This window comes from Mustela lutreola, chromosome 10 (genome assembly GCF_030435805.1).
Source record: "Mustela lutreola isolate mMusLut2 chromosome 10, mMusLut2.pri, whole genome shotgun sequence".
Taxonomy (NCBI): Eukaryota; Metazoa; Chordata; class Mammalia; order Carnivora; family Mustelidae; genus Mustela; species Mustela lutreola.
Window position 1 is genome coordinate 49,402,912 of NC_081299.1, and position 16,005 is coordinate 49,418,916.

General features: G+C 42.4%; 1 protein-coding gene and 1 long non-coding RNA gene across 5 annotated transcripts in view; one reads left to right on the plus strand and one right to left on the minus strand.

Moving 5' to 3' along the window:
• The window catches only part of NFIA (nuclear factor I A), a 566,515-nt gene that overhangs the window by 23,625 nt on the left and 526,885 nt on the right, over nt 1-16,005 (plus strand). The gene's annotated exons all lie outside the window — the stretch shown is intronic.
• LOC131810372 (uncharacterized) lies at nt 3,878-15,405 on the minus strand. 2 transcript variants are annotated; one of them, XR_009345560.1, is made up of 4 exons: nt 15,279-15,405; nt 14,728-14,830; nt 13,831-13,924; nt 3,878-7,749 (listed from the first exon to the last, which is right to left on the minus strand). It is a non-coding gene; the product is annotated as an uncharacterized LOC131810372 (long non-coding RNA). The 2 variants fall into 2 exon arrangements; XR_009345559.1 differs by having other exon boundaries at nt 14,728-15,405.

Sequence of the window (16,005 nt, forward strand, 5' to 3'; positions counted from 1 at the left end):
GCACCTGCCATCCACTTCCCCATCACTGGGAGGTTGCCAAGGGGCCATCAGCACCCTCCCCAAGCATGCTTTTACTATGATGGTGGGCGCTGGGAATTTGTTAAAGTGTCATGAAAAATTAGGCCTATCCCAAGTCTCCAATCATTTACACGCTTCTAGCCATTGCCTGCTGACCAGGAGGATAGGTTTTTAAAATTAAAAATTCATAGCATAAATATGGCAGAAGTGGTAAAAGATACATAACATAAAATGACTCACCTTAACTTTTTCTGAGTGTATAATTCACCGATGTTAACTATATTCACACCATTGCCCAACTATCACTGCCATCCATCTGCAAAACCCTTTCATCGAAAACTCCATTCCCAGAAATAGCTCCCCATTCCTCCCAACACCTGGTAACCACCACTGACCTTTCTGTCTCGATGAATTGGACTATTCTAGGTATCTCATGCAAGTGAAACCATACAATATTTTCCTGTTCATCTCCTGCTTATTTCACTTAGCATAACATTGCCAAGATTCATCCTTCTCCTAGCCTACACCAGAATTTTCTTTCTTTTTGAGGCTGAATAGTATTCTGTTGCATGTATACACTACATTTGTGTATCTATTCATCTGCTGGTGGACATTTAGGTTGTCTGCTCCTTTTGGCCATTGTGAATAATGTTGCCAGGAACATAGGTATAAGTACCTGTGGAAGTACCTGTTGTCAATGCTTTGGGGTATTTATATACCTAGAAGTGGAACTGCTGGATCATTATGGTAATTCCTTTTTTTTTTTTTTTTCTTGATAAATGACCATATTGCTTTCCACCGTGGCTGCCCCATTTTACATTCCCCACAGCAGTGCACAAGAGCTCCTGTCTCTTCATGTCCTCACCAACACTTATTATTTTCTGGGTTTGGTTTGGCTTGGTTTGGTTTCTGGATAATGAGATTGACTCACTCTATTATGATACATAAAGAATGTGAAGTATATCTCATTGTGGCTTAATTTGCATTTTCCTAATGATTTGTGATGTTAAGCATTTTTCTTATGCTTATTGAGAATAGATTTTAAATAGCACTTTGCCTCTTTCCCAGAATTTCCCTCACTGCCACCTCTTCTAAACAAGTGGCAAATCTCTCATGAGCTCCTCTTGTAGCTGTCCATAATATGCCTTTCTCAGTGTCACTTCTCACCACCGTCCCCCAACCTAATCAGAGTTTACTAGGCTAACATGAGTGTGTTTGCATGCCCTGAGCTCACACAGACCAGAGGGGAAGGGGAGACCAGCTCAACACCTGGGAAGACTGGCCACTATTTTAGAAGTTGCCACCAATAATTCATCGACAGATCAATGTGTTTTCAGAGAACCTAAAGTCATTTCATTTCATTCATTCATTCAACCAGTAGACTTTTGTTGAGCATGTACTTATGAGGAGCGCTGTCCGAGCTCCAAAAAAGACAAAGGCAACTATGATATAGTCCCTTAGACTTTGGGAGGGCTTGGTGAAAGCTGGGGGAAGTGAGATCAGTGCAGAGGAACAAAGGTAACCTAGGACTCCTGGGTGTGGTGCATAATTGCCCCGCACAACAGTTCTCCACAAAGAAATAATTTTACAAGCAACTCTTTTATTTCCTACCTCCTTTTTTCCTATCTTAATTAGGCCATAATAATTCACATAAATAATATTTTATTCTGGGGCAGTATAAGCAAAGGTAAAGAGAATGCACTCTAGAGACAAACAGACGCAGCATCCAAAAGCATTTCCTATGTGACCATGAAGAAGTTACTTAACCTCTCCTAACCTCTGTTTTCTCAGAATTTTTAAAAGGGGTGCAGGCTTAAAAAATGCTCAGCACAGTACCTGGTGCGTAAGAAAAACTCAAAAGTGTTAACTATTGTTATTTTTTAGCTATTATTATCATTAGATAAATATATCCTCTTATTTTAAGGTTTTTTGTTTTTGTTTTTGACAGAGAAGGGAGGAGAGAGCTCTGATTCATGCAGCTTTTTTTCTCCTATGGCTATATATGATCTTCCTAAAAATAAAAAAACAAAGGACTTTCTGAGCCCCCATCCAGTATTTCTATGTATTTCACACTGTGCCAGGTCTCACTGAGACTATAAGAATGGTTTGTCTCATAGATAGATATTTTTATAAAGATGATTTTGGCAAAGTGAGTATTTCTCCTTCTGACCTAAAAAGCAAAGTGATTCTTGTAATTTCTAAGAATATTTTTCCCCAAGAGTCCATTGGGTCAAATTGAGAAAGGTTCTCACTTACCCAGGACCAGCGACAGCAAAATTGAAGCCCTACTTCAGAGGACAGGAACCTGGCAGGAAATTAATGATTCTTAAGGAAATCCCCAAGCTGGGAACGAGCTCACTAACTGTAAAGGTTCATTTTCCCTGGGAAGCCTGTGTTGTAGACCTCTCTGTGTGTATGCTGACTTAGACCTAAGGTTCCCAAGGAGTTGTACTTGGTTTAAAATCTAGCATCTGAGAATTTAAAATGAAAACCTTGTCCTGGGCAACTACTGTGAAGCACATCTATCTGCCTTAGATTTACATTTGGGCTGCCTCAGAAAGCTGTCCAAAACGACTTCCCTAACTACAGCCCAGGAGTTTGGATCACGGAGGGTGTGACTTGCCATTTTCCATTCTAAGCTGTGCCGGGCTTTACTCCTGGTAATAGAAACATCGAATTCAAGAACTCCCTTCTCTTATTCGTGACTTTCGTATATTAGTGTTCCAAACTCTTCCAACAGGGATACCTAGAAGAAAGTTTGAGATCATTATTCTTTGCAGCAGTTACATTTGACAGTTTCAGGGATGAAGAGAAGTCCATGGCAGGGAAGCAAATCCTTTTACAATGACATCCTTGAACTGTTAGCACTTTTAAGGACTACAATTCACTTGTATTGACGCTAAAATAAAATTTTTAAGATTTTTTATTTATTTATTTGACAGAGGGAGCTCACAAGTAGGCAGAGGGGCAGGCAGAGGGAGAGGGGGAAGCAGGCTCCCCACTGAGCAGAGAGCCTGATGCAGGGCTTGATCCCAGGACACTGAGAGGCTTACCCCACTGAGACACCCAAGTGCCCCTAAAATAAAATTTTTTAAAAGAGAGAGAGAGAGAACACCCCCCCCCCACACACACACACACAGAGAGTGCCTGCCTTGAGTTCAATCAACTAGGAGTTGGGAACACTGAGTGTCTCCATTTGTAAAATGGTAATAATAATACTCACCACCTGCTTCCCAGGGCTGGCGAACGGGTTTGTGTTCATTTCTGAGAGGGGCTTGAGATCCTTGAGTGAAAGGTGTGATGCACAGTATTATAATCTCCACCACAGGGTAACATATGGAGAGGGAAAGGAAGTGTATAGATACGTATGTTTCTGTTTAAACTCTGTGTGCAATGCTGACTTTTATCTTATTTTGCCTTTAAGCTAAACTGCATGGGTCACATTTAGAGCATATGTTGTTATCATTCGCCTTTTTTAGCTCAAGAAAATTGAGTGAATAACGGGTATTGTTTTCCTGTTTGCTGTGGTTAGAGTGGCTGCACGTTTCGAAATCTCTGACATACTAAATAGCAGATTCCCCTGTTATGAGGCTCAGGGTGTGGGGCTTCAGTTGCGTTTCTAGCATCCATGGATATTGCTGATCTATTCTGAACATTCTGAAATTGGCAAAGTATTCAGTTACAAGTGAAAAATTCTTTTCACCCTCCTTGATAAAAAGCGGACAATGAAACCATCACACTATTCGATACCCATATGCCTCTCGCTCACAGCCTCTTAATTGGTCTAATGTGCTTTTCAGTTTTTGCTTTTCTCCTATAATGAGCCTCCACGTTAGTGATCTTATATTTTAAAGCCTTGCCGGGGACCCACAAGTGTGCTGGGGAAGAACCTACACCCAGCAGAAGACCTCTTTCTCAGTTGGATTTTTTTAATTAGAAACCAGGTGATCCAGACCAAAAAGGTTGGTGGTGTTCCTGGGATGGAAGATGTGAAATGGGTTTAAGTAACACTGTATTAGTCATGAGGCAGCAATGGAGTAATGTTGACATGACTTGAAAGTAGCATTGTTGAGTAAATGAATATGTGAGAAGCACTTGCTAAACTAAATGAGTTTTACAGTTGTATGCACATTTGTGTAATCCTGTTTATTGATGCCTGAAACAATTTGCAAAATAGAAACAAATCCACGAAGAAGAAATATGTTTGGAATTATTTGTTTATATGACAATTTAAAAAAAAAAACACACACACAGGAATCCAACTGCCACATTTCATGCACTAAATATACCATATGTGGAAGCTTCCCCTCGGAAAATTCAGCAGCAACCTTTACTGTCTGATGCAGAACAATAAGAAAGTACCCGACATCTTTTTTTTAAATTTTAAACCTATGTCCTTTACTTTCTCTCACAACTATTTTAAACATGAGAGTTAGTTTTGTAAAAAAAAATTTTTTTAGCTGAGCCGAGTATCAGGATACACTACGCTATTGTCTTTTGTCTTTAGAAGCTAGTGAAGTCATACCGCATTTTTCTTGAATCAGAGTATGACTGACAGGAAAAATAGGTGTGGGCACATTTTCCTGGAGAAAAAAAAAAAATCCACGTATCTTTACATATAAGCTTACGATGGGCCGGGCATGATTCTTAAGTACCTTACAAATATTAATTCATTAGTCTTCATTGCAGTCAACAATTCCAGGTGACAGATGAGGAGACTAAGACCCAGAGAAGTTCAGTAACTTACTCAAAGTCAACCAGCTGATAAGTAGCGGAGCCAGGATCCGAAGGCAGGCAATCTAACTCTGCCGTCCATGCTTTATCCACCATACTGCTGCTTTACTCCACAGGGTAAAGCCTCCATGTGTTTGGGACTTTTTTTTTTTTTTAGAAGATTCAGGGGGCTCTTGGGTGGCTCATTCAGTTAAGCATCTGCCTTCAGCTCAGAGCATGATCCCAGGGTCCTGGGATCAAGCCCCACATTGGGCAGGTTCCCTGCTCAGTGGTGAGTCTGCTTCTCTCTCTCCCTCTTTCTCCCTCCCTCCCACTGCTCTTCCCCACTGCTCATTCTCTCTCTCTCTCTCCATCTCTCTCTCACAAGTAAATAAATGAAACCTTAAAAAAAAAAAAAAAGGAAAAAGATTCAGGTTCCCGGGTTAATTTGTCATGTAGACGCCAGCGCTTTATTTTGGGAGCCCAGATCCCAACCACAATCTGCCTCCATGCCTGCTGGCTGTTTGGACCCAGGGAACTCTCCCTTGCATATCCATTCCTCTGGGCCTCTGCTTTGGTGGGAGAAAACTTGTTGCTGTCTGAGTCACTTAAGAAGTACAAGTCACCGTCCCCTTAGCCCTGCCGGCTGCAATCCCAGACTGGATCCCTTCTCCAGGTTTGAGGTTAATCAACTGCAAATTCCATTAGCTTCATACAGAGGGAAAATAAAGAACAGACGGCTTCACGTGGAAGCCTGAAGTCAGGTGCGGCTCCTCAGGCTGGCCCGCAGGTATCAGTGGTTTCCCCTGCCTCCAAGGATCCATGCCTTCAGTGGGAAGACAGAGCAAATGGGGCCTGTTCCAGAAACTTCTCTGCCACTGAGAAAGCTCTCAGAGTGGACCCCCCAATGCACATCACAGGCTTCTTTTTTTTTTTCTTTTTTTTCCTTTTATGGAAAGACGTAGAATTTGAAACTCCGGTTCATTACGTTCCAGCAGCTTTGAGAACGTTTCCTAAGCACACTCAGGCTGTGTAAGGCTGACAACTGATTTCTCTGCCCACCAGACAGAATGGCTCCGAGGTAGGGACCGAAAGGCTGCCTTGACTTTGAGGTGGGTCCTCACTTGAGGCTTTGGGCTTCTTTTCATAAGTCCTGATGTAGATAGAATGGCTTTAAAACACAAAATAAAAGCCATTTTCCAGAGATCACTGGTGTTTTTCAAAGAAGAACAAAATGGACTTGCTAGGACATATTCAAATACAAGCTGTTAGTTTCTCATTAATCTAAGTTGACCAAACAAAAGCGTTCCTGGTGGGATGAAAGAAGTATTATATAGCAGTGTTGAGTAAGTTAGCAATTTCCCTAAAAACGCGCCCTTCCAGCAGTCCGCTTGTGGGAAGCTTCCCCGTGATCAGGTGAGAGTTCAATTTCCGTTTGACTTTTTAAATGCCATATGGTCATTGTCTCCACGCTTTTCACTTTCTTTGAGTCCTTGCCTCACGCCATTGGCTGGGTGACTGTTTTGCTTTTATAATTTTCCCTAGTTTAATTGCTCATCTCCTCCTACCCCGTTTTAAGGAAAATATTGTCACCATTAAAATAGAAGAAAAAAGCAATAGCCCCATTGCTGGGAACTTATAAGCTAACCGACCCCCTCCCCATCACAAATGGCCCCTTTCTAATCATAGTTTGTGGTGGAATGAAAGATGCAATTGTCTGGAAGGGATGAATATGGGATCCATGCTGGCTTGGGGGTCAAAGGTCATGGCCTGCTAAGGTCCCTTTCTCTCTGGCACGGCTCCCTTTGTATAGCATAGTTTGGCAGCTATCTGCTTGCACTTCGGCTACCTGCCAGTGCAGCTGGTACTGTGTCTGGTGCAGACAACAAAGCCTCACTCAGCAACCAGCAGCTCTGCATGGGGCCGCTTTTCTCAGATGACAAAGAAAGATGGGCTATACATTCTACCATCGCTGCCCATTAAAAGGACTCTTAAATTGCATTACTACAAGTTATTGTTAATTATGTAGTAGTCACTGGAGCTGTAGGAGCTTTCCGGGGAGGGAGCACGATTTGGCTATATGGTGGGTGGGGGAGCGTGGAGGGGGATGTAGTGGGGGAGGGGGTGGTCGTTGAGAGAAGGGTAGCCCGGAGCAAGGACTGGCGGTAGGGAAAAACCCTTCTTTAGCAGCATGAATTGGGTAAGCCCTCAGTGCCATGCGGACCATGGGCTCTGCAGGTTAGCAACGTAGCTGCTGAAGAAAGAATCAATCGGCTGAAAGCATCTCTGATCCGGACAGTTTGGAAATTGTCCTGCCCACCCTCCATTCAAAAAGCCACATCGGAGGTTTCCAGCGTTTTCATTGAAGAATAATTTTAAGCAATTTATCACTTGGCTGTAATGCATTCGCTCTGGGTTGAAGTCAATAGGTCCTCAATGGGGAGATCAGCAGTGTCTGAAGGTTGGGAAAGGACCAGAGGTTGCCTATTGTCAAATAGCCAGAAAATTTAAATTAAAGTGATATGTTTACCCCATTTGGCCATCTGGGGTGGCAATACGGCTCCATTGGTGTTACCCAGGTTTTTCAAGGGTGGATTCTTTGAGATTTTTTTTTTTTTTAAATTCCTAGGGTCCAGTTCTAGCTGCTGCTTTAGAAATCACAACCATCTACCCGTGTGCCCCCAAATTCAGAAAAGCCTCTCAACTGTTTGTGTCGAATTCCTTTGTACCGTCTTGAGTCTGTGTTTGTTTTCTCTCTCGCTGTCCTTCTAATGGCTCCTAAGGCAGTGACTGAGGTTTTAAGATCTGGTAATTAATTTGCTTGTCCCTCCCAGCAGAATAAAAACACCATACAGCTTCCAAAGGGGTTGAGCATGAGGCCTTATCAGTCTTCTTTGGCTTATTTTGAGGTTTTTGGCCATTGAAATGAGATGACGCTGCTCTCGAAACGTCTGGCAAGTTTTTCATGATGTGTACCAAACTCTAGCAGCGAGAGGATCCCAATTTGATGTAATTTCCCTGCAACAACACAGAGGCTTTACTTTTTGCTCCTCCCCACCCCCCACGCTTCTCCAGCACCCCCCCTCCTTGTCGCCCCGCACCCAGCCTCCGCCTGCCAATCCTCTTCAGATTAAAAGAAAATCTAAGGGAAACAGGACACAATGGGGGCAGATGAAAGTCCACAGTCTTTAGTTTCTATCTTTCCTTCTTGTGTCTAATTTTCCGCTTCTTGGTTGTTCTGATCTCAGCTATTTGCAATAGTTATATATAATTTAACATTATACAAAAGTATTGTCATATCAAACATAGTGAAATGGATTCCAAAAACACCATCTGGTATTTGGGAATGCACTGTGAGTTGGGAACGTGAGAAGAGATATTCTTTGCCACTTTGCTTGGGATCCAGCCATTAGCAGTGTAATTGCCAAGAAAAGGTGACAGGCTCCAGGCTTAAAACAAGTGGGTTCCTCCCCCCACCCTTGCCTATTAACTCTTGTGAGTCCTAAACCATATTAAAAAGGACTCTGAGGACAGAGCAATTTAGAACCAAAAAAAAAAAAAAAAAAGAAGAAGAAGAAAAAGAAAGAACAGGACCATGGAATCTGATGACAGAGAAACATACCCGTGGCACTGGTTGTTATTATCGTTTTATGAAGAAAGTAAAATAAGAGGAAATATAATGAATCAGAGACGGCACCGTGAGAGCTAGGGATAGGGTTAATTGTGCTTGCAAGTTATGGGTTTTTTCAATGGATTTGCATGATGAGAGTTTTAGTCCAAAGCTTGTTTCAAAATCCTCATTAGTTTCCTCTAATCCACCTAAAAGTATAAAGACCGAGATTCGTGAAGGTCACCGGCGATGATTTAAACCTCTTTAATATCATGGAGATTTGCACTCATGTCTCTACAGGAAAAAGAGAATGAATAACTTTGAATGGTTTCCTGTATCTGTTAGAGTTTCAGGGATGGCCACGTGAGAGAAACAAAGAAATTCAGAGAACACGGTTATTACAGACCTGCACTTTGTTTAACCAATTTGAGATGAGAACAGCTACGTAAATAAATAAATAAATCCTGGGTACCGGGAAAAGAGGCGTTATCCTACTGGACAAAAATGAGAGAGGGGACCTCTTAGCAGGAGATGAAAATAAGGAACAGCAGGAAAAAGAAAAAAAAAAAAACCCACCACTGAAACCGCTCATAGCTATGTTCAATCTGGCATTCACAACCTGGGTCTGTATCTGTTTCCAACGACAAAAATAGTTTACAAGGGTCACAGTCTTTTTTTTTTTTTTTTTCCACGCAGTGTGTCAGAAGTTGGGCTGTGCGACCCAGAACTGCCATTCCATTACACAGAATAAAATGATATCTGGTGGGTGGATAGAACGCTTGCCAAAGAAGACACGGGGAAAGCTAACCCTCTCAGTCTAGCTCCTGTTTTTAAATATTTATATCTCTGGCAGACTTTTTTGGGGGAGAGGAAACTGAAAGCTCTTTCGCTATCTGTCATTTCAGCCAGGCAGAAGAGAGAGTCTCACGACTTGATTTTCCTCGAGTTTGGCACCAGGAACAGGCGATAGCATTTCTTCAGGGCGGTGAATTTCTCTTTGTGGAAAAACCAGCCTGGACCAAGGATTTTTTACAAGAGCCAAGAGCCGCTTTCCATACCCGCCTGGGGCAGGGCCAAGTTCCCATTAGCACTGCTGTTACCAAGCGCGTGTGCCTGGGCCTGCCTTGCAGTGGGCCACTGCTGACCTTGATCGGGGGCCTGTCAGGAAATCTCTGAGGGAAACAGGAGGCGGGGGGAGCAGCCCCGGTTTGGGGGAAATGCGCTGTGCAAGAAACAGAGCAGCCTGGCTCCCTAGCTGGCCTGGATAGGGAATTCTCTTTGTGATCTCCAGTTTTCCTCCGCCTGCCTCACCCCCTCAGGTCCCTCTCCAAGGAAATCAGTCCCTAAAGGCAATGGACTGCAGCTTCCTTCTCTGTCTCCCATCATCCAGACTGTCACCTCCTTTGCTCGGAGCCTGGAATATTCCATGAACCTTCTAATACTGTGGGGCAACCTTGCAGTGTGCATCGCCGTGGGTTGGGCAGTGGGCTTTACAATCAGATAGACCTGCATCTTCATCAGGGCCCTGCCACCGACTCACTGTGCAAACACAGACAAGTTCTGTGGCCTCTGCCACAAAGTAGTAGGGTAGCTCATTCCAGCAGGAGGGTTGTGTGGAACACACGAGACAGTTTGTAAAGAATCTGGACCACTGCCTGTCACCCCGCGAACGTTCACTATACCAAAGTTATTGTTCACATAATCAAAAGATGCATATGGTCCCATCAGAAAGCTTCCAATACATCCCTTTTTTGTACAAAGCGTTCTGGTAAGTGCTAGGGATGCCGAGACAGAAAAGACGCAGAACCTACTCTCAGGGAGGTCTCCGTTGGAAGAGACTGGTTCTGTCAGCTACAAAGCGGCTTTAACCTTCCTCTCTTTAGTCACGTGCCTGTAATTTCCAATTTTCCCAGATTTTTTCTATAGCATCTTTTGGCAATAACAACAACCACGGTTTTAATAATAGAGGATAATAATAGTAATAGTAATAATAATAGTAATACTAGTCAAGCTTTGCCATGTGCCAGGCCCTCTACATATAGGAGTTCATTTCACTCTTCAGCTATATGCTATGAGCCATGATTAGGGAAGAAAAGCTGGGGAATTAGAAAAACTGAGTAACCCCCACAGGGGTAGGCAGCCAGTAACACGTAAGTAAGAATCAACGAAAAGCAGGAATAATTTCCTTTTGTGTTCTTCGTGGGAGTGAGTACACGTGATTCAAGATTCCAGGATTCTAGTGTAAATCTGATGGTGACAGTCTTATCAGTTGTTTCAGAGAGAGGCAGAATGAACCACAGGGACCAGACACACTATTCTTCCACCAAATATTTTTCCAGCATCCACTATAGGCTTTGGGTATTCTGATAAACACAAAAATAATTTGGTGCAAATTCTTCCCCCACGGAGAGCAAAATCCAGAAGAGGAAAGAAGGCCTGTTTCTAAGTGACTATTACATGGTAATAGAGTGATCTGTTCCCTTGGAGAGCTTCAGGAAATGGCATATCTGAATTCCATAACCTCCAGCATAGGCTGGGCCAGAAGAGACCATGAGAAAGGATTCAAGTGCAGGTAATAATGACCATCCAGAAATGATGAGGAAAGGTGTTCCAGGTGGAGAGAAACACACGCACAGAGGCACAGAGGTAGGGATGGGTCAGATGTGTACTGATAAGAGTTCAACGAAAAAAACCGAGGAAAGCTTTTAAGGACATGAACTTGGATAGTCAGGACTGAGAGGAGAGGATGGATGTCAGAATGAGTGGTACGTTGCCAAATTTTATGTGCAAATTTGTTGCTTAATAAATATTCTTTCATGAGGACAACATATGCTGTTACTTAATAAATATTCCTGATGGGGAAGACATGTGCTGAGCTGATGAGAAAAAAAAAAAAATAGAACTTAATCATCCAGGGCTCGGTTTTTCATTCATTCATTGGAGCTTTGGAACATTTCTTAAGCAGATACTCCACACAAGACTAGGCACAGAAAACACAGCAATGTCTGTTCCTATGAGGCGTTCACAGTCCTGGGGCAGAGACAACCGTGCAAAGTAACAATTCCAAAATGCCGTGTCATGCAATGCTGCCTTGGGGGGGAAGGAGGGGAAGCTTTGCAGAAAAAGTAAGACTAAGGTTCAAGGTTGAGATTCATAGTCGTCCTTGGAGCGAAAGCACTTTGTGCCTCAGAAAAGCACTGTATAAATGTTACCTGACATTTTTGTATTCTTTTTCCCAGCCGCAGTTTTGAGGTTTCTCGGCCCAAGAGGAAACATCTTAAAGATCACGTGGCTTTCAGAATAGTTGAGTGTGGACGTGTGGATGTGGGTTTATGTGTGTGGACATATATACTGGTATCATACTGAGAAAATGTTGTTTTATAATTTCGAACTGATAATATTAACTTCTTCAAGTTCCACCATAAAGAGCAATGAGTTTCTTCAGATTCACCCCCAACATTTAATACTGGAGTGATAGGTGATGTTTGCAGTCACAGCCCCAGTATCTTCTTTCTTTCGGTGTTTTGTTTTGCAGACGTGGCCTTACGAAAATTGTGATTGCACTGATAAGTAGTGAAAGTGGTAACATCTGTGGGCTTTTTGTTTGTTTGTTTTTTCTTAACAGCTTGAGTCACAATCTCAAGATACTCTTCATTTAATCTGGGCCAGAAGCTTCAAGGCAGGATAGCGAGACATTTCAGTTTCAGAGTTGAATCAGTAACAACACTTAACGAGGGTTCTCTGTATTCTTTGACATAAATATGAAAATCAGACAGGAGGAGCCCAAAATTTACACTAACTCTAAAGTGGTCCATAATGTGAATCATGGAGATTAGCATGTCTGAAGTTTCTCCATTAGAATGTTACAGTTTGGTAAAAGGACTGGCCAAAACAACTGATCTGATGTTAACTTGACATTTATCTGGGGTACCTGTGACTCACTTATACAATTTCAGGTTAAAAATCCTAATTCCAGAAAGACCCCTGCAGAGCTATGGTAGTCCTAATCAGTGACATATTTATAAGAATTTAGAATGTATATACAAACACGTATTATTACTTTTTTTAAAAAAGATTTTATTTATTTATTTGACAGAGAGAAAGATCACAAGTAGGCAGAGAGGCAGGCAGAGAAAGAGGGGAAGCAGGCTCCCTGCTGAGCAAAGACCCGATGTGAGGCTCGATCCCAGGACCCTGAGATCATGACCTGAGCCGAAGGTAGCGGCTTAACCCACTGAGCCACCCAGGTGCCCCGTATTCTTACTTTTTTAACATCAAAGAGATTCTGTGGTTATTGAGATTGTTACCCTATTGTGATTAGTCTTCTGTATTAAAATTTTGATGAGAATTATTTTTGAAATAAAATTAATATACATCCATAGATATTGTTTAAGTTTTCTTCTGAGTTCATACAAAAATTAGTAACCTATCAGCATAAATAATTATGATCGTGGTCTCTAAATGTAATATGTAAGGGCACCTGGGTGGCTCAGTTAGTTAAGCATCTAACTTAAGCTCAGATCATGATCTAAGGTTCTTGAGATCAAGCCCCACATAAGACTCCCTGCTCAGCAGTGAGTCTGCTACTCCTTCTCCCCCTGCTGCTCATGTTCTCTCTCTCTCTCTCTCAAATAAGATTTTTTAAAAATAAATAAATAAATATAATATGTATACACATATACTTAAGTAGATCATGGATTTTTATCTCAATTATCAAAATAGTTAAAAATGTGTTACAAAATTAAATTCGCATGTAACACTGCAAATAATTTAAACTTAAATAAGCTAGCCCATAAAAACACAGTTAGAAAAACATCGATTGACTCCTAGACTTTCCCAGTGGATCAGATGCAAGGTAATTTTAAGTGGTACACAAGCATTTTTTTATGTTAATAACTATGTACTTATGTATACATGTATTAAACATTGGCTTTTCCATTTTTTAATAATACACATTTTATCTTACTCCTAAATGATTTATAAAATGAAGGAAATGGGTTAATTTAAAGAAAAATATGAAGTAAATAGTAACACAGGAGAATATAGAAAAAATTTTAATAATATATAAATGAGTGAAGTTTGCCAAATCCTAATGTAATACAACCCACTTGTCAGTCCAAGTGGAAAAATGAAGGACCAGAAGACCATTTTTGGTGGCAGATGAGGACTTGCCCCCACTTATCCTCATTCCCAATCTAAGAAGACCATCTTATTCATACTCCAAGAACAAGATCCGCACACTCAGCCAGTAGCTCTAATGACTTTGCCATGTAACATATGTGACAAACCAATAAGACTTTAAGTCTTAATTGACAATCTAAAGATAAGCCAGGGCTGAATGTCAATAACCTCTTAGGGCTTCCTGAACACATCTGGATATTTTCACATGCTCATTATGGAAAACACGACTCCAACAGGATTAAATTACAAATATAATATGCATATTATACATATAAGTGAAATATATGTAAATTATAAAATGCTCTTACAAGTAAAAAGTCCAAAGGTAGCACTGTCTTCAGTTATGGCTTGATCCAGCAACACGGAGTGGCCCAGTTTCTCCATTTTGCCTTTTTCGGAATCCTAAGGCAGGGATATTTCTGAGTTACTTCACCATTCATACAGAACAAGGAAGAGTCCCAGAATCCACCCCCCAAGGAAAAAAACAAAATAAAGCCAAACCAAAAAAAACAAAGGGTCCCTCTGGATCCATATAGGTCTTATGGCCCATCCTTAAACAAAATTTACCATATGTCCCTCATCTACAGTGGAACCTGGAAACACTGGTCTCTCTAATGGGAATTAGAAGCTGTTGGGATTGGAGACAGGTGAAGATAAAGACTGGTAAAGCCATCACAAATATTCCCGGTTGTGAAGAAAGAGTAATAATATCACTGTATTGGAAAGTCTTTAGACTTGATATGGGAGGAATTCCGGATACTTCCAGGGCTAGGTCATATTCTCCAGAGGTATTTATGAAGTGTTTGTATGCAAGGGCAGGGAAGAGTGTTGTACCTCATAATACCACACAGAGCCAAAGTCCACAAGGGTTTTTGTGTGAATTTCTCCTAGTTTAATGCCACTTTGGGGTATATTTTCCCACTACATTCCAGCCTGGGCCATTGCCCTCCTTAAGAATTTACTTCCTGGTGGCTTTTTTTAATGGGAGGGTAGTGGTGCAAAGATAATCACCAAAAAGAAAAAACAAAACCATAATTTCCATTTTGAAGTTGAGGTTTGAGGTAGAGGGAAGTTAAATGGCTCCGAGAGGCTAAGGGCGACTTTCCAGGGAAGGTGTTGGCTCCCCTCCTAGTTTTCCTAGTTTCTAAGGCTTCCCACAAAGCGTGCACTGAAACTCACCACTGCCCCTAAAAAAGGAAACTTACCTAGAAGTCAGCCTTCCACGATTCACATTTTTATCCATTGCAAGTGAGGCTGCATTGTAATTGGACTCAAACAGCGGCCAGAAGAATGCAGTTCCCTCCAGCCCTAAGCAGCAGGAGCAGGATTTGGGAAGGTATTGGATCTTTTCTGAAGCCTCTTGAAAATGTAACACTGTCAGTGGCTGCCTTTGACCCTTATACCCTGAATACCGAGAAATACGTTCGACTAAAATGCACTGAGCAGGGCCCATTCCCTTACATGATCTCATCGAACCCTCAGATCCAGGCTGTAAGTTATTTGTCCACCCCACTTCACAGATAAATAAACAGAGGCTCAAAGAACCGAAATGAATTGTCCCCTACAGATCTAACCGTAGGCTACTGCATGACCTTGAGCCAGTCCCTTCTTTCTCAGAATCCCGGCTCCTCGAAGTGAGGCCCTTGCCCTAGAATCGCCTTCCCAGCTGCCTCCACCCTCTCCAGCCTCAAAGTGTCTGTGCGGAGCCCTCCTCTTCCAGTCTGTGAGGTCCAAATCCTGGGCAGATGTCTCTCACCATATGCTGGGGGTGATTTAACAAGGCCAAATGGGCAGCCCTGTGGCTAGAGGCGCTCTCCATTACATACAGGCGGGTTGCTGCCGCCGGCCGGCCTGGCTGTCCCAGACCTGGCCTGCTCCTTCTCCCAGGCACCAGCCTGCAACTGCACATGCCAAGCAGCTGAAGATATTTTTAAAGCTACAGCATCTGGCTCCTTGGCAGCCTCTACCCGCTGGTGGGCCGGGTGTTTTGGAGTTGCCTCTGGGCACTTCACATGGTTGGCATCTGATCCATTGTCTGAGCTGCCTTTTAGAGCAAAGCTTTGATTGTAGGGTGGGGGAGGAGGGAGGGGAGGCCGGGGTGGGGAGGGTCCCCAGAAACCAACTTTTGATTATGACCTAGGTCTCCCCTCTCGAGTGACGTCGGGAGGTCTCTGGATCTCTCACGGTGGGATTTGTTTCTTGGTTTGGGTTTTTTTTTTTTTTTCTTCCCCTTTCCTTTAAAAGAAAGTGATGAAAGAAAAAAGAAAGAACATTTCCCCTCTGCCAGAGTGGGTTTGAATAGAAAGCTGATCAGTAGCGGCGCAGCTGCCCAGATCTTGCCCACCGTGCCCACATTCTCAGAACACGGCTTTCTTGGCATTCAAACTTCCCTCAGGCTGGACGATCCCTCAAATGTCTCCCCAGGGAGGTAGGGGATTTCTTTTTCCTTTTTTTTTTTCTTCCTGTTTTTGCAAAAGACTCTG